This window comes from Mobula hypostoma, chromosome 18 (assembly GCF_963921235.1).
Source record: "Mobula hypostoma chromosome 18, sMobHyp1.1, whole genome shotgun sequence".
NCBI lineage: Eukaryota > Metazoa > Chordata > Chondrichthyes > Myliobatiformes > Myliobatidae > Mobula > Mobula hypostoma.
In genome coordinates this window covers 35,695,411-35,715,322 of record NC_086114.1, presented here as the reverse complement: position 1 = coordinate 35,715,322, position 19,912 = coordinate 35,695,411, and the positions used below count along the sequence as shown (strand labels likewise).

Below are 19,912 nucleotides of genomic sequence, written 5' to 3'. Positions count from 1 at the left end.
TTACTTCATGTGTTAGCAAGAAATGGCTAAGAGCACGGATACAATGAAGGTACGGATGAGACATCTCCCACTGTAATACTGATAACCAGCGCTCCAGATCTAACTGAATACTCACCCAAGCTGTCCCACTATAGTTGCAACACGGTAATATGTGTGAAAATTGCCCAGGTAAATTCTCTCCATAAAAGCGGTATCAATCCAATCCATTTAATTGCTGTAATCAGATGGCTTTCAGTCATCGGTAATTGGTCTCTGAGTTTCGCCAGGAGTCAGCACAGTTTTGATCAGACCTGCGCAAGCAAGTTGAATGTCAGAAAACAAAATCAAAACGATAGTATGATTAAAATCTGTCGGAAGCAAACAGAAATTACTCACTGGCGGCAGCTGCAGAAGAGCCGAAATAGCTCAGTTGGGAGAGCGTTAGACTGAAGATCTAAAGGTCCCTGGTTCAATCCCGGGTTTCGGCATCGTATTCAGTGTGAATATGTGTTTTGGGGGATAACGTGGCGGCGCAGCGACCGGACCGGAATTCAATTGTATATCATCCTTGTCGGGTTCTCCGATTTCCCCCCACATTAAGTAGGTTAATTTGGCACATGAATGTAATTAGGCGGCATGAGTTCGTGGCATATTACCCTGCTTTATCTCAAAATTACATTTTTTAAAAAAGACACCTGTTGCTGATGCCTCGAGCGACGCCCCAGGAACTGCAATCTTCAACAGTCAATGGGAACTGGGTTCAGTTCCTTCGGCAACTTCTCCGGATAACTTTTCCACATTGTGTAAGACTCCGACAACATTCAGGCTTAACCTGTGTGATAGTTGGACCAGTCAGTTCTTCCAGCCTTGAGCTCGAACATCTCAACACTTCCTGGGATTAGACTCTCACTCTTAGAAACTGTTAGTTTCTTCTTCAATTACTCCTTTCATTTGACTCCCATTTGTGGCTTTAGGATTCTACCCCATTTCCTCTGCCTGGGGCTGTATTAGTGTGAAGTGGACAGCTTGCAGCCTTTGTTTTTTTCCTGAGCTGAACTCTGACTTTAACTCCTCTCCAGCACTCCCCTTTCCTCGCCACCTCACTTAGCTCACCTCTTGCTGAAACCTTCCGCCTTGGCGTTGCGACCCACAGTTTTCACCGCTTCAGATCTCTTCTTCTCTCCTTGCATCTGCAACAGCAACGTTTAAGAGGTATTTAGACGGTGTATGGACAGTCAAGGTATGGAGAGATGTAGATCATAAGACCTTAAGACCATAAGATATAGGAACAGAATTAGGCCATTTGGCCCATCAAGTCTGCTCCATCGTTTCATTATGGCTGATCCATTTCCCTCTCAGCTCCAATCTCCCCGTATCTCTTCATGCCTTGAATAATGAAGAATCTATCAACCTTTGCCTTAAATATACGCAGTGACTGGCCTCCAAAGCCACCTGTGGCAACAAATTGCATAGATTCACTACTCTCTGGCTGAAGAAATTCCTCTTCGTTTCAGTTCTAAATGGATGTCCCTCTATTCTGAGGCTGTGTCCCCTGGTCTTAGACTCCCCCATCATAGGAAACATCCTCTCCAAATCTACTCTATCAAGGCCTTTCAACTTTCGATAGGTTTCAATGAGATTCTCCCTCATTCTTCTGAATTCCAGTGAGTACAGGCCCAGAGCCATCAAACATTCCTCATAAGATAAGTCTTTCAATCCTGAAATCATTTTGTGAGCCTCCTTTGAATCCTCTCCAATGTCAGTACATATTTCTTATATAAAGGCCCAAAACTGCTCACAATATTCCAAGTGAGGCCTCAGTTGTGCCTTATGAAGCCTCAACATTTAGTCCTCTTGAAATGAATGCTAACATTGCATTTGCCTTCCCCACCACCAACTCAACCTGCAAATTAACCTTCAGGGAATCCTGCATGAAGACCCCCAAGACCCTTTTTGCCTCAGATTTTTGATTTTCTATCTATTTAGAAAATAATCTATGTTTTTATTTCTTTACTGAAGTGCATGATCATACACCACCCAATACTGTACCTCATCTGCCACTTCTTTGCCCAATCTCCTGATTTGTCTAAGTCTTTCTGTAGCCTCTCTGCATGATCTTCCCATGAGGAAACCATGCCGACTTTGGTCTGTTTTACTTTGTGTCTCCAAGTACCCCAAAATCACATCCTCAACAATTGACTCCAACATCTTCCAGACCACTGAGGTCAGACTAACTGGCCCACCACTTCCTTTCTATTGTTTCTCTTCCTTCTTGAAGAGTGGATTAGTTTGGATTGCTATCGTGATGGCATAGAGTTTATGGGCTGTCATGTGTTACTGTGCTGTACTGTTCTATGTTCTATGGTGTATTTACCACTCTCTTAATGTAAGCACTCAGGACTCTGACACCCACATCCAAAACAGACACCTCTGCCCTCTAAGATAATGCCTCATTTCAAACATCCTTTGGTTGACAACATGTCTTTTCCAATCCATATTCGCCTATTTCCCTCGACTTGCAAAATGCTGGAGCAAGTTCAGGCAGCATCTATGGAGGGGAATACAGTCAACATTTCAGAATAAGACCCTTCATCAGGACTGGAATGAAGGGGGCAGAAGCCAGAATAAGAAGGTAGTAAGACAAGAAGTATAAGCACGCAGGTGATAATTGAGACCAGGTGAGGGGTGAGATGGGTGGGTGGGGGAGGGGGGATGATGTGAGAAGCTAGGAAGGGAAAAGGTAGAAGTGGAAAAGACAATGAATAAGGAATCAGATAGGAGAGGACAGAGAAATAAACGAAAGGAGGGAGGAACTGGATTGAAGTGATGAGCAGGTTATGAGGGTTGGGGAGAAGAAAGGGTGAGAGGGCGTAACAAGTACAAAATACTGGAGGAACTCAGCAGGTCAGGCAGCCTCTATGGAAAGGAATAAACAGTCATGTTTTCGGCCAAGACCCTTCATCAAGTCCAGGAAGGAAGGGGGAAGAAGACAGAATAAGGTGTGGGAGGGGAAGGAGTACAGGCTAGGAGGTAATGGTGGAAAACATAAAGAGCAAAAGAAGATGGATTCTGATAGGAGAAGAAAGCGGACCATGGGAGAAAGGGAAGGAAGAGGAGTACCAGGGGAAGGTGATAGGCAGGGAGGAGAAGAGGAAAGAGGGGAGCCATGTGGGGAATAGATGAAGAGGCATTGGGGAGAGTGGGAATTATTGGAAGTTAGAAAAATCGATGATCATGCCATTAAGTTGCAGGGTACCTAAATGGAATATGAGGTGTTGCTTCTTCCTTCAATGTCTCTCCTTTGGTTGGTTCAGTTTGTTTCCATTTATATTTAGAGTGCCTTCTGCCCCTGTAGATGCCCCCACCAATTTTTTGGCCCTTCTTTTCTCCTAATCTCCATGGATGCTCTTTGTCATCTGTAAACATAGGGTAGTTTTCTCACAAATATCACCAAGGTATTTTTATAGCCCGAGCCTTTTTCCCAGGGTGGAAATGGCTAATACATGGGACATATTTTTAAGGTGACTGGAAGAAAGTATAGGGGAAATGTCAGCGGTACATTTTTTATATAGACTGGTGGGTGCATGGACTGTCCTGCCAGTGGTGGTGGTAGATGCAGATACATTAGGGACATTAAAAAAATCTCTTAGGTAGGCATATGGATGATGGAAAAGTGGAGGACCATATAGGAGGGAAGGGTTAGATTGATCTTAAAGTAGGCTCAAGGGTTGGCACAACATTGTGAGCCGAAGGCTCTGTAGTGTGCTGAAAAATACTTCTATGTTCTTCCTCCCTCAACCTTGTCACAGTATTAGTGCTGCTAAACTGGTTTACTGACAACTAATCTTGAATGAGAAGTTTGATGAGCTGTCTGCAAATTCAATGTCTCATTCATACAAAAGTTGGCTTCCAATTTAACTGTCACTGTTGGGACAGCCACCCGTATCCACCTCTGTCATTTTGCCTGTTCTTGCCCCAGCACTGGCCTGCTACAATAAAGCCTTCATTCATCCCTTTGCTGCCTCTCCTACTGCTCACTCCACCCATCTTCCCTCCACATCCCCTCCGATTTGCTGTCTCCATTCTGTCCCACTCTAGTTCTGCTCGTTCATCACTGTAGTCCCCCACTGATGTACATTGCCTTTCTGCTTTCCAATCTCAAAGAGTGAAATTCCTTTGATTTAAATCCCACTCCCCCCATTATCTTATCCTTCTTTGTCTCTCAAACCACTCCAGTCTTATAACTTCATCAACCTGGCCCTTTCTCTGACCTTGGTTTTCTTTGCCACCATCAAAGCAGCCAAGTTTTGGAACTCCATCTGGGAGAAGATATAGGAGCCAGAAGACCCATGTTCAGTGATTCAGAAACAACTTCTTCCCCTCTGCCAACTAATTTCTGAACAGTCCATAAACCCATGAACATAGAACATGTAGACAACATCCACTGCCTTGCCTTCATCAACCTACCTGGTAACTTCTTTGAAAAACTCTCTAAGATTGGTTAGACACAACCTACCGTGCATAAAGCCATGCTGACTATCCCTAATCGGTCCCTGTCTATCCACTTATATACCTGGTCCCTTAGAATATCTTCCAATAACTTACCCATGACTAATGTCAGGCTCAATGGCAGATAATTTCCAGTTTAAATTTAGAGCCTTTCTTAAACAACAGAACAACATTAACTATCCTCCAATCTTCCATCATCTCACCCATTGCTAAGGACGTTTTAAATATCTCTGCTAGGGTTCCTGCAATTTCTACACTAGCCTCCCACAAGATCTGAGGGAACACTTTGTCAAGTCCTAGGGATTTATCCAGCCTAATTTGTCTCAAGACAGCAAACACCCCTTCCTCTGTAATTCATATACAATCTGTGACCTTAGTGCTGTTTTGCCTCACTTCTATAGACTCTGTAAGCATCTCCTGAGTAAATTGTACATTCGTTATGTGCCATGTTGTTTGACGAGGGTGATCATGGTCTTCCCATGACCGTGATCGTTCTTAGCAAATTTTTCTACAGAAGTAGTTTGCCACTCCCTTCTTCTGGGCAGTGTATTGACAGGACATGTGACTCCAGCCGTTATCAATACTCTTCAGTGGTTGTATAACCAGGACTTGTGATATGCACCAGCTACTCATAGGGCCATCCACTACTTGGTCTCATGGCTTCACATGACCCTGATCAGAGGGCTAAGCAGGTGCTACACCTTGCCCAAGGGTGACCTTGAGCCTAGCAGAGGGAAGGAATGTCTTCCCTCCTTTGGTAAAGATGTATCTTCACCCCACCACCTCACCTGAGTAAATACAGATGCAAAAAAATCCATTTAAGATCTCCATCCCTTCCGGCTCCATGCATAGATGAGCAGTCTGGTCTTCAAGAGAACCAATTTTGTCCCCTGCTATTCTTTTGCTCTTGATATTATCTGAGAAGCTCTTGGGATTCTCCTTCACCTTGTTTGCTAGAGTAACCTCATGCTGTCTTTTAGACTGCTTAATGTCCTCTTGCATTTCTCGTGGTCTCTTGCATCTCTCATACTCCTCAAGTTCTCATTTGTTCCTTCTTGCCTATACCTGCTATGTATCTCCATCTTCTTCTTAACCAGGGCCTCAATATCTTTCAAAAACCAAGGTTCCCAAAACCCGTTATCCTTGTCTTTTATTCTGACAGAAACATACAAACTCCATACTCTCAAAATTTCACTTTTGAAGGTGTCCCACTTAGATTAGATTTGATTATGAGGATACTCAGTCCTCGTTTATTGTCATTTAGAAATGCATGCATTAAAAAATGATACAACGTTCCTCAAGAATGGTATCACAAGAAAACACAGGACCAACCAAGACTAAAACTGACAAAACCACATAATTATAACATATGGTTACAACAGTGCAAAGCAATACCATAATTTGATAATGAGCAGACCATGGGGACGGTAAAAAAAAATCTTAAAGTCTCGATAGACTCATCATCTCACGCAGATGGTAGAAGGGAGAAACTCTCCCTGCCATGAACCTCTAAGTGCCGCCAACTTGCCGATGCAGCACCATTGGAAGCACCCGACCGCAGCGGACTCTGAGTCCGTCTGAAAACTTCAAGCCTCCGACCAGCCCCTCTGACACAGCCTCTCCGAGCACCATCCTCTGCCGAGCACTTTGACCCCGCCCCAGCCGCCGAGCAACAAGCAAAGCCGAGGATTCGGGGCCTTCTCCTCTGGAGATTCTGGATCACACAGTAGCAGCAGCAGTGAAGCAGGCATTTCGGAGGTTTCACCAGATGTTCCCCCGTGCTCTCACGTCCATCTCCATCAAATTAGGATTGTGCACGGCACCCCACTTGACAGATAACACACATTACCACCGGAGTGGCCACTGCGAGCTGCCGAAGCACGCGTTTGCCAGTAAACAATCTGTCCCAATGCATAGCCACCAGATCCTTTCTGATACCATCAAAGATGGCCTTTCTCCAATTTAGAACTTCAACCCAAGGACCTGACCTATCCTTCTCCATAACTATATTGAAACTAATGGCATTATGAGCAATAGATGCAAAGGGTTCCCCTACACAAACTTCTGTCACCTGTCCTGTCTCATTCTCTAATAGAAGATTTAGTATCACACCCTGTCTAGTTGGGATCTCTATGTATTGATTAAAGAAATTTCCTGAGCACATTTGACAAATTCTATCCCATCCAGCCCTCTTACAGAACGAGAACCCAAATCAATACGTGGGAAGTTAAAAGCACTTACTATCACAACTTTTTGTTTATTGCAATAGTCTACGATCTCTTTACAAATTTTCTCCACTGTATTCCACTGATTATGGGGTAGTCCCATTAACGTGGTGAACCCCTTCTTATTCCTCAGTCCACTCATATAGCCTCAGCAGACGAGCTGTCCAGGCTGTCCTGTCTGAGCACTACCATGACATTTTCCCTGACTGGTAATGCCCCCCCCCTTTCCCCTTAATCCCTCCCGCTCTATCATGACTAAAGTAATGGAAACCCCAGAGCACTGAGCTGCAAGACCTGCCCCTCCCGTAACCAAGTCTCACAAATGGCTACAATGTCATAATTCCACAAGCTGATCCATGCTGAAATGTTGAACTCGAACCTGCATGCACTACCTCTCACTGGCAGCTCGTTCCACACTCTCACCACCCTCTGAGTGAAGATGTTCCCCCTCATCTTCCCCTTAAATGTTCCAGCTTTCACTCTTAACCCATGACCTATAGTTCTAGCCTTACCCATCCTCAGTGGCAAAAGCCTGCTTGCATTTAGCTTATCTATACCTCCAATCATTTTGTATACCTTGATCAAATCTTCCTCCATTATCCTAGGCTCTAGGGAATGAAGACCTAACCTATTCAACCTTTCCCTTTAACTCAGGTCCTCAAGATCCAGCAACATCCTTGTAGACGTGCTTTGTTTTACCTCTACTATCATTACTAGAATCTGTTCCAGATGGCAATATAGCATGTGGTGAGAGTGGTGGGGGGAACTAACCACACTGTGAATAACTTACAACAGCAATTTCGAAAGGGTCTACTGTACCAGCAGCTCCTTTCCTGCCTTTTGAGTTTTGCCTCCTCTTCCCTCAGAAAGATTGCATGAGGTCATTCCAAGGAGCAGGTCAGAGGAATCCTGTGGTGAGAAACTCGCCTCCAAAAATCCCACCATCTTTGAGGCTCAAGTCAGAGGGATGATGGAACACTCTCCACTTGCCTGGATGACTACAGTCAAGAAGCTGAACACCACACAGGACATTGTCGTGATTGTGAATAAATCACTGAAGGAGCTGGAGAAGATAATGGATAGGAAAGTCTTTATTCATCACAACAAAGAGGCATTCTCTTGGAGACTCTCTCAGTACGGTCTCTCAAACTCAAAATAGAACAAGATCTTGTGCTCTTGAGGACAATGGTAGGCGACTCAACACAATTTCAGAAGCTATAATGACATCATTTACATCCATATTTTCTGTCTGACAAATGGTTCCTTTGAAGTACAGTACTGTCAGCACCTCCAGTTGTGTGTTTTCCCCCTAGCCGCTAGTCTGTGGTTTTGTATTGCCATGTGCTCTTGTTTTCATGCCCCATGTGCTCTTGTCACCCCCCTCTCCTGCTGTACTCCGGTCCCTGTATTACTGAGTACTCCACCTCATTATTGCCTGTTTTTTTGCCACCTGTGTCTCATTGTGCTCCACCTATCATCTGCCTCCCTGTTTATTGCTCAGTGTATTTCAGTCCTGTGTTTCCACCTGTTTATTGCCAGATTGTGCCAGTGAGTTTTCCTGAGCCTTTCCAGCATTCGTATCTGAACTCTGTCTGTACGAATATTGACTCTGCCTGTTTCTCAATTCTGGTTTTTGGATTTCTCTGGAATTTTTGATCTCCGCCTGAACTTTGATGAAATTTTGTTGCTCCTCTGGATTTCCTACTCAGTAAATATCACAGTGCGCACAGTACATGGTCTGTGATTGGGTTCCTGCTTCAACGTCCTGACAAGTACATGTTTACAGTGGAATACATATTTACCTTGTAACTAATAAGACACACCTAAAGATCCAAACAACTTGTTGGGACAAACTAATTCATCTAATTGTCTAAAAGCTTTTGATGCTAGATGCCCAAGGTTAGTATTTGTGAGGGGCTGAACCTGAACAGGCAAATATCCCAATTGCTGTTGGAGCATGTTTGATAAGCTAAGTGACAAAATTTTAGTCTGGTCTAGCACCATCCTTGAACTTTTGGATACAATGGTAAAAATAACATAAGCTGTAGTTGCCTGGTTTGATGCAAGCCAGTTAATATAACCCTATTGTCTAATGATTGACTGGTGCACTATGAGAACATCTCACAGTCACCACTTTACAAACGATATCTCTTAGTCTTCAGTCCCCTGCTGTTGTCCTGCTGTCTATGCTCTGTAGACAGTACTGTTTGCAAAATTGTCTTTGTTTCTTCAAATTGAGTACTGCTTACAATTTACATTAAGAACTGAAAACTGGTTCTCATTTGATTTAGCATCTGCTGTATTCCAAAATTCCTTAACTCCTTAATAATCCATATTAGACATAACAGCCTACTTGATAGGCATCCTACCCATGAACATTGGCTCTCCACCACTGGCACACAGAAACAGCATTGTGTACCATCTACAGCACTGCAGCAACTCACTGAGATTTCTTAGCCAGCACCTTCTAATCCCACGATCTCTACCAGCCAGAAGGACATGGGGAACATTGTGACCTGGAAGTTGCCCACAAAAGCACACATCATCCTGATTTGGAAATTTGTCACCGTTCCTCCACCATCGTTGGATCAAAATCCTGGAACTCCCTCCCTAACAGATTTGACCCAAATCTCAAGAAGACGGCTCACCATCACCTTCTTAAGGGCAACCAGGGAGGGAAAACTAAGTGCTGACTCATCATGTGAAGCTCACAGCTCTTGAATAAATATATAAAAAAAGATTTTGCAGTACCCTGGCCTTCAATCCTAAGCATGAAGAACAGGCTGCCTGCTGATTGTGGGACTGTTTATTACCACAGGTTATGGCAAAGACTGCACTAAGATGCATCTTAATACAGGGTCAAACATTAGGATATCCTGGAGCCATATGCTAATAAATGTAATTCTTACTTGCTGAATATGCTAGCAATAGTTAAGAACTAATAACCTGTTGCAAGGTCCCAGTAAACTCTCTGATGTACCTTTTGCTCTTGCTCTGATTTTACATCCTTCTCAACCTCCCTCATGTGCTCCATGAATAGGTCAGCACCTGAAATCAAAATGAGGAAAGGATAGAAACATAAAAAATAAGTGCAGGAGTAGGCCATTTGGCCCTTCGAGCCTGCACCGCCAACTCAGAACCTGGTACCTGCTTTCTCTCCATACCCGCTGATCCCTTTAGCCACAAGGACAATGAGGAGGAACAGTTCCATTGACGACAGTACCCTGAGTTAGGATGACCTCAACCATTCTTTGCCAGTGGAAATCAAGGATCTTAGATTCACAAAGTCACGAGTAATACAGCCCTGCAACCTGTCTAATCGGAGTGCTGCATCCTCACTGCTAGTCCAATCGTCCAATTATGGTCATAACACTCCAAAACCCCTCCCCTCCATTTACTTACCTAAATGCCTCTTAAATGTTGCAATTGTGCTTTCCTTGACCACTTTCTCCGTCAGCTCACCCAGGTACTCAGTAAAGACGTCTGTTTTAAAGCTCTCCACTTTTACGTTGTATCTGTGTGCTCTCGTTTTGGACTGTCCCACCCTGGGAAAAGACTATGACATTCCTTCCTCTCATGATTTTATAAACTTTTGTGAGGTTATCCTTCAGTCCCCTATGCTCCAAGGAATAAAAATTCAGTGTCTCTCCATAACTCAGTCCTCCTAGTCTAGGCAGCAGCATCCTCATAAATCTCCTCTACACCCTCTCCAGCTTGACAATGTCTTTCCTATAACAGGGTGACCAAAACTGTTCCAATACTCCAAGTGCAGCCTCACCAATGACTTGCATAACTCCAGAGTAATGCCCTTCTCTTAAACTCAATGTTTTCACTGACGACGGCCAGCGTACTAAACACCTTCTTTTCACCAACCTGTCTACTTGACCGGCTGCTTTCAGTGAACTGTGCTCTTGTAGTCGCAGGTCCCGGTGTCCCACAATATTTGTTAGTTCCCTGCCATTCACTGCGTATGTCTTACTCTGCGTGGGATGTCCAAAATGTATCACCTCACACTTATCAAAGTTGAAAGCTGTTTGCCATCATCAGCCCATGTCCAAGATCCCTTTCCATTGAACCTTGACAAGACCCTTTAATTTGGTATCATGAGAAACCTTGCGACTTGTGCCATGTGCAGTACTGTGCAAAGCTCTTAGGCACATAACTGATCACAAGGCTTCAATTGAAGAAACTACCTTCGGCCGTCACCCCCTGTCTCCTATAGAACATAGAACATAGAACAGTACAGGCTCTTCAGCCCATGATCTTCTGCCAGCCTTTGAACCTGCTCCCAGATAAGTCTCCCCCATTGCCCTCCATTTTACTTTCATCCATGTCCCTATCTAAGAGTCTCTTAAAAGTCCCCAGAGTATCTGTCTGTGCACCATCCTGGGAGTGCATTCCATGCACCAAAAAAAATCTACCTCTGATATCCCCCTCCCCATACTACCTTCCAATCACCCTAACATTAAGCCCTTCAGATTAGCCATTTCTGCTCTGGGAAAAAGTCTCTGGCTATCCGCTCTATCTAAGCCTCTTATCATCTTGTACACCTCTATTAAGTCATCTCTCATTCTCCTTCCACCCAAAGAGAAAAGCCTGATGTTGCTCAACCTATCCTTGTAAGACATGCTCTCTAATCCAGGCAGTACCCTAATAAACCTCCTCTGCACATTCTGTAAAGCCTTCACATCCTTTCTATAATGAGGTGACCAGAACCGAACACAATATTCCAAGTATGGTCTAACCAGAGTTTTATGGAGCCACACCATTACCCCATGGCTCCTGAAGTCAATCACTTGACTAATTAAGGCCAACATTCCCCATGCCTTCTCAACAATCCTTCTTACCAATTTGCATGGCAACTTTGAGGGATCTATGGATGTGAACCAAGATCCTTCTTCTCTCCACCCTGCTGAGAAACCTACCATTAACCTTGTTCTATGCCTTCATGTTTGACCTTCCAAAGTGAATCACCTTATAATTTTCTGAATTCAACTCTGCCACTTCTCAGCCCAGCTCTACATCCTATCAATGTCCCATTGTAACCTACAGCAACATACTACGCTATCCACAACAAAAAACAACCTTTTGCAGATGACAAACCAACAAATTGGTCATCTGCAAACTTATTAGCCCACCCTTCCACTTCCTCATTCAAGTCATTTATAAAAGTCAGAGAAAGCAGGAGCCTCAGAACAGATCCCTGTGAAACACCACTGGTCACCAACTTCCAGCCAGAATGCTCCATCTACTACCACCCTCTGGCAAACCAATCCTGTATCTGTACAGCCAAGTTTCCCCGGATCCCATGCTTCCTGACTTTCTGAATGAGCCTACCATAGGGAATCTTGTCAAATGGGCTGTCAAAATCCATATACACCACATCCACTGTGGATAAAGAGTCTCAGCATGAAACGTCCACTGTTTATTCTTCTCTGTGGATGCTGCCTGACCTGCAGAGTTCCTCTAGCACTTTGTGTGTGTTGCATAGGATTTTCAGCATCTTCAGAATCTCTTGTTATCTTGCATTGTCACTTCCTCAAACAATTCAGTCACGCTCGTGAGGCACAACCTGCCTCTCACCAAGCCCTACTGACTACTAATCAGATTATCCTTCTCCAAATGCTCATAAATCCTGTCTCTAAGAATCCTCTCCAACAATTTGCCCACCACTGAAGTAAGACTCACTGGTTTTTAACTCCCAGAATTATCCCATATACCTTTCTTGAACCAAGCTGTAACTTACTCCAGTTGGCTTTAGGATTCGTCTCCAAGCCTCTCAATTTGGACCTTCTGAGGATCCCAGGTACTCACATTTTATTGACTCTGCCTCTCGCCGCTTCTCCCGTCAAGCTCTGAAGGCGACGCTCTCCGCCATGAGGAGGTACTTGGTGTCCCTATCCCAGACCCTTCCACACCTTCGGGACACTTTCTTCGCCGTCTGTAATGGTCCTACCCGTTATTTCATCCTCCGTCGGATCCACGCCTGCAATCGCCGTTTTTTTGACTTTGCCATGTTGGGCAAGGATCGCAAGATCTTGCATCTGCGGACTCCAGAGCCTGCCGGCCCCGACGCTAGCAGGCATGAACTTTCGGTTGCGGCGCCTGCCGTTGATCTCGGCGGCTCCAACACCTCAGGACATATTCAAAACCCGGACTCCAGCAACGACCATGGAGACATTCGAAATGATTGCGCAACCACCAACTGCGACTCCAGCCTTGAACTCCAGGCCGGGTCTTTATGTGCTGCTGTTGTGACTCCCGTCTCCCCTTCCCCCACCACCACTCTGCAATCCCGTCTCCCTCAGATCCCACCGTCAGCTCCTGGGCCCTCAGAGGCTCCATCTTCCTCTCACCCCAACCCTCCCCTCTCCATTGACACCCCCAGCCTCCCCCCTCCCCCCTCTGATCCCAGCTCTCATCCGTGCCGGGTCTTTACCATCCCCTCCGACCTTCAACTGTCGGAGGCAGAATGCTCTGTTCTCAGTAAGGGCCTCACGTTTGTCCCCCTTCGCCCACACCTCAGCGAGTTCCGTGTTCGCCACGATGCGGAACTTTTCTTCCGCCGTCTCCGTCTCCGAGCCTACTTCTTCGGCAAGGACTCTTCCACCCCCACCGATGACTCCTTCTCCCGTCTTCAACCCTCCTCTTCTTCATGGACACCCCGCTCTGGTCTTCTGCCTGCTCTGGATCTCTTTATTGCCAACTGCCGACGGGACATCAACCGTCTCGACTTCACCGCACCTTGTCCCCATTCCAACCTCACTCCTTCGGAACGCTCTGCTCTCCACTCCCTCCGCACTAATCCTAACCTTATTATTAAACCCGCTGATAAAGCGGGTGCTGTTGTAGTCTGGCGTACTGACCTCTACCTTGCCGAGGCACAGCGACAACTCGCGGATACCTCCTCTTATTTACCCCTCGATCGTGACCCCACTAAGGAGCACCAGGCCATTGTCTCCCACACTATCAACGACTTTATCCGCTCAGGGGATCTCCCATCCACTGCTACCAACCTTATAGTTCCCACACCCCGCACTTCCCGTTTCTACTTCCTACCCAAGATCCACAAACCTGCCTGTCCTGGCCGACCTATTGTCTCAGCTTGCTCCTGCCCCACCGAACTCGTTTCTGCATACTTCGACACTGTTTTATCACCCCTTGTTCAATCTCTTCCGACCTATGTTCGTGACGCTTCTCACGCTCTTAAACTTTTCGATGATTTTAAGTTCCCTGGCCCCCACCGCTTTATTTTCACCATGGATGTCCAGTCCCTATATACTTCCATCCCCCATCAGGAAGTTCTCAAAGCTCTACGCTTCTTTTTGGATTCCAGACCTAATCAGTTCCCCTCTACCACCACTCTGCTCCGTCTAGCGGAATTAGTCCTTACTCTTAATAATTTCTCCTTTTGCTCCTCCCATTTCCTCCAAACTAAAGGTGTAGCTATGGGCACCCGTATGGGTCCTAGCTATGCCTGCCTTTTTGTTGGGTTTGTGGAACAATCTATGTTCCGTGCCTATTCTGGTATCTGTCCCCCACTTTTCCTTCGCTACATCGACGACTGCATTGGCGCTGCTTCCTGCACGCATGCAGAACTCGTTGACTTTATTAACTTTGCCTCCAACTTTCACCCTGCCCTCAAGTTTACCTGGTCCATTTCCGACACCTCCCTCCCCTTTCTAGATCTTTCTGTCTCTGTCTCTGGAGACAGCTTATCCACTGATGTCTACTATAAGCCTACTGACTCTCACAGCTATCTGGACTATTCCTCTTCTCACCCTGTCTCTTGCAAAAATGCCATCCCCTTCTCGCAATTCCTCCGTCTCCGCCGCATCTGCTCTCAGGATGAGGCTTTTCATTCTAGGACGAGGGAGATGTCTTCATTTTTTAAAGAAAGGGGCTTCCCTTCCTCCACTATCAACTCTGCTCTTAAACGCATCTCCCCCATTTCACGTACATCTGCTCTCACTCCATCCTCCCACCACCCCACTAGGAATAGGGTTCCCCTGGTCCTCACCTACCACCCCACCAGCCTCCGGGTCCAACATATTATTCTCCGTAACTTCTGCCACCTCCAACGGGATCCCACCACTAAGCACATCTTTCCCTCCCCCCCTCTCTCTGCATTCCGCAGGGATTGCTCCCTACACAACTCCCTTGTCCATTCGTCCCCCCCATCCCTCCCCACTGATCTCCCTCCTGGCACTTATCCGTGTAAGCAGAACAAGTGCTACACATGCCCTTACACTTCCTCCCTTACCACCATTCAGGGCCCCAAACAGTCCTTCCAGGTGAGGCATCACTTCACCTGTGAGTCGACTGGGGTGATATACTGCGTCCGGTGCTCCCGATGTGGCCTTTTATATATTGGTGAGACCCGACGCAGACTGGGAGACCGCTTTGCTGAACATCTACGCTCTGTCCGCCAGAGAAAGCAGGATCTCCCAGTGGCCACACATTTTAATTCCACATCCCATTCCCATTCTGACATGTCTATCCACGGCCTCCTCTACTGTAAAGATGAAGCCACACTCAGGTTGGAGGAACAACACCTTATATTCCGTCTGGGTAGCCTCCAACCTGATGGCATGAACATTGACTTCTCTAACTTCCGCTAGGCCCCACCTCCCCCTCGTACCCCAGCTGTTACTCATTTTTATGCACACATTCTTTCTCTCACTCTCCTTTTTCTTCCTCTGTCCCTCTGAATATACCTCTTGCCCATCCTCTGGGTCACCCCCCCCGTCTTTCTTCCCGGACCTCCTGTCCCATGATCCTCTTGTATCCCCTTTTGCCTATCACCTGTCCAGCTCTCGGCTCTATCCCTCCCCCTCCTGTCTTCTCCTATCATTTTGCATCTCCCCCTCCCCCTCCAGCTTTCAAATCCCTTACTCACTCTTCCTTCAGTTAGTCCTGACGAAGGGTCTCGGCCTGAAACGTCGACTGCGCCTCTTCCTATAGATGCTGCCTGGCCTGCTGCATTCACCAGCAACTTTGATGTGTGTTGCTCAAATAATACAAGTATAATAGACTTCCAAACGCTTGATATAATTAATCATAGAGAAAAAAGAAATAAAAAGAAAAAAAATACAAAGAAAAAGCCCAAAAAGAAACAAAAAAAAACTAAATACTAACTCCCCAAAAAAAAGCAAACGGAACAAAACAAAGCTAGACCATTATCTTAAATCGAACATGTTCAATAATGTTGTCAACTCCCCTCCTCTATTCATATATTTTAAGTTAATAAGGATTCGGAAAGATCAGATTACATCATGTTGAATAAATGGTTTCCAAGTCTCTTCAAATTTAACTGAAGGATCAAAAATGTCACTTCTGATTTTTTTCTAAATTTAAACATAATATAGTTTGAGAAAACGATTGAAATGTAGTAGGAGGATTGGTCTCCTTCCAGTTCAATAAAATGGATCTTCTGGCCGTTAAAGTAACAAATGCAATCATCTGACAGGCTGAAGAGGTTAAAAAATCTATGTTCTACCATTGGCAAACCAAAAATTGCCATAATAGGATGCGGTTGTAAATCAAAATGCAAAACTGTTGAGTTAATATCAAAAATATCTTTCCAAAATTTTTCCAAAAGAGGACAGGACCAAAACATATGAGTTAAAGAAGCCACCTCAGAGTGACATCTGTCACAAATAGGGTTTATATGGGAATAAATATGGGCTAATTTATCTTTAGACATATGGGCCCTATGCACTACTTTGAATTGTATTAATGTATGTTTAGCGCATATAGAGGAAATACTGACTAATTGAAAAATTTTATCCCATTTCTCTATAGGTAGGCAAAGTTGAAGTTGTCTTTCCCATTCATTTTTGATTTTTATCAGTTATACCTGGCTGTAAAATTTCATAATTATATCATAAATACTTTATACTTTATACTTGATAAAGAAAGAGATCTTGTCATATGCTGAGATTTAAACCTAAAATTTTATCGATGATGTCAGTAGGGTATGAAGTCGGTAAATCTGCTTCTCAGTGTCTCTTCCTATTGGGGGGGGGGGGTTCTTATAGGATATTTCTGATGGAGGGAATGATCTCTTCCTGTTTCAGACTTCTACATACACTGACTCAGTGGACAATCCTCCAGACATCCTCGCTTTCTGCAGCTATATTACTGTCCCTGATTAGCAATTCCACTCCCCCACTTCTTTTACCTCCCTTACTACCCCTTTTGAAACATCTAAGTCCCAGAACATCCATCAGCCATTCTTTATCATGGTCACAATGTCTCAGTCCCATTTACTGATCCATGCTCTAAGTTCAGCACCCTTGTTCCTTATACTTCTCACATTAGACGCATTTCAACCCATCCAACTGACTGCAATTATATCCTGTCTAATGCCTATCCTTGCTCAGTCTTTCTCTACACCTACCTTTGCACCAACTGCCCTGTCTACATGACCTATCTAAGTCTGGCCCATTGCTCTGTTTCCCATCTTCCTGTCCAACTAGTTTAAACCCCCTGCCCCTAATAGCTCTAACAAACCTCTCCATAATGATATTGCTCTTCCTCGAGTTCAGGTATAACCCATCCATTTTACAGGTCAGACCTTCCCTAGAGGAGATCCCAATGATCCACAGATCTGAAACCCTGCCTGTTGCACCAGTTCCTCAGCCACACATTCAAAGTTCAAAGTTAATTTATTATCAAAGTACATATATGTCATCATATACATCCTATAAAATTTACTTTGAAATTTGAACTTTGAACTTTGAGATTCATTTTCTTGCGGGAGTCACAGTAATTACAAGAAACACAATAGAATCAATGAAAAACCACACCTAACAAGAGGGACAAACAGCCAATGTGCAATAGACAACAAACAAATACAAAAAGAAAAATAATAATAATAATAAATCAATTATTTTATTGCAGGAAAACTCTGAACTCAAACCACTGTTGCCTTGTGGTTATACCCACTCATGGGGAAGGCTTCAGGAGTAAATCCTGAGGAAAAATCTAGAGCTGGAGTCCCTAAGGCAGTTCTACGTTGAGTTTAATGCTGACTGGAAACTCCTGCAACACCGCTGGTGTTAAACTGTACTGGTCTCTGCTGTTCCTTTGCCTTCAACAGTTGTGTGGAGAGGGTGTGCCTGCTGCATGGGCAACAATTTGCTCTCCATATTGTAGTGCCCTGGCTTGCATATCATGCAGACAGCTAGGACACAACGTTGCTGGTCAACCTCGACCAACAGAGGGCCTCAGTAAATGAATAAGCAATAAATATTGAGAACAAGAGATGACGGGTGTTTGAATTCAGTCTATAAGAGTTCGGTGATGGGCTGAGCGAAGCTGAGTGAAGTTATCCTCTCTGGTTCAAGACCCTGATGGATGAGGGGTAATTCTGAATCTGGTGATGTGAGTCAACTGCCAAATTTTCCTATTCTTACCCTCAATAGTGTGATTTGCTATCATCAAGCTAATTCTTAATCCACCTTGCTAGCTGTCCTGGAATCCCATGTGACTTAACCTTCTAAATCAGCCTGCCATACTGTGGTAAACCATGTATATATGTTGTAACTCGGTTACCTGCCTGGACACACCCCTCTGCTGACTGCCCCTGTGGCTCCTCCCACAGAGTCCTGTATAAAGGTGTTCGTCTTGCCCCTCCCCCTCAGTCCAGGGGCAGACACTCACTGTAGAGGTCGTATTGTACAGCGAATAAAAGCCTTTCAATATTTTACCAAACCTCAGTCTTTTGGAGTAATTGATGGTGCTTCATATACAGACCATAACATCTCCTGCCCAGTAAATCTTCAACTATCCCCAGAGTAAAACTTTGGAATTTTACCTCTTCAAGAAACAAAAAAAAAGCTTTGTCAGATATGATCTCCCAACACAAAACTATGCTGATCAGTCCTTGACTATCCAAGTGATGTAGATCTTGTCCCTCAGAATTCCCTCCAGCAACTTCAGGCTGAGTACAGAGATTCAGAATTTACAGCTTACTCCACTTGGGGGCGCTGTTTCCCACAGTTTGGTTTTGAGTGCAAGGAATGAATGTATTGCTGATCATGTGTTCATGATGGAGCTTTAGCATCACTGAGGTTCACTGGTTTTCCCCAGTTGGCAGTGTGGGATCACATGGGCAATAGACACCGAGTAGGACATAAGTAACACATAAGTAGGGCATTTTTGAGAAGTTGGGGTGTTCTGGTCGACTGCTTGTGACTAGTGGTTGGCGTTGGGACTTTCCTTTTCATGTTATATGTCAATGATTTTGATAACAGAATTTAAGATTATTTAGTATCATTTCCTGTGACAAGTGTAAGGAAAACAAAATAACTGTTACTTTGGATCCGATTCAGCACACAAAGAAACACAAAAAATAATGAACACAATAATAATAATAAAGAAAACACACAATAAACATAAATAAGTAATAGCTTATATACATAGACTAATAGTACATCCATAAAGTGACAGTAGATTGTACATAAGGTGACTGATGGGAAATAATAAAGTAGTGGTGGAGGTTTTGATCAGGCTTACTGCTTGGGGAAAGTAACTGTTTTTGAGTCTGGTGGTCCTGGTGTTGTGTTGGCGTGTGGTCAAGTGGTTAAGGCGTTCGTTTGAAGGTCGCTAGTTTGAGCCTTGGCTGAGGCAGCGTGTTGTGTCCTTGAGCAAGGCACTTAACCACACATTGCTCTGCGACGACACCGGTGCCAAGCTGTATGGGTCCTAATGCCCTTCCCTTGGACAACATCGATGTCGTGGAGAGGGGAGACTTGCAGCATGGGCAACTGCTGGTCTTCCGTACAACCTTGCTCAGGCCTGTGCCCTGGAAACCTTCCAAGGTGCAAATCCATGGTCTCATGAGACTAACGGATGCCTATTAGGTCCTGGTGTGGATGCTATGTAACCTCCTGTCCAATGGGAATGGGACAAACAGTCCATGAGCAGGGCTTGTGGGATCCTTCATGATGTTACTGGCCCTTTACTGGCACCTTTCTGTATATATGTCCTTTATGGCAACGAGGTTGGTACCAGTAAGGCACTGGGCTGGTTTGACCACCCATTGTAGAGCCTTCCTGTACGCCAGAGTGCAGTTTCTGTTCCAAGCAGTGACGTAACTTGTTAGAATGCTCTGTAGTGTGTATCTGCAGAATGACACGACTAGGAGTGTGCACAATCCAGCTCTCTTCAGAAAGTAGGGGCATTGGTGAGCT

General features: G+C 44.8%; 1 non-coding gene across 1 annotated transcript; it reads left to right on the top strand.

Annotated features, from left to right (window-relative positions):
- Positions 1-394: 394 nt before the first annotated feature.
- Positions 395-467, top strand: trnaf-gaa (transfer RNA phenylalanine (anticodon GAA)). Its single transcript has one exon. It is a non-coding gene; the product is annotated as a tRNA-Phe (tRNA).
- The last annotated feature ends 19,445 nt before the right edge of the window (positions 468-19,912 follow it).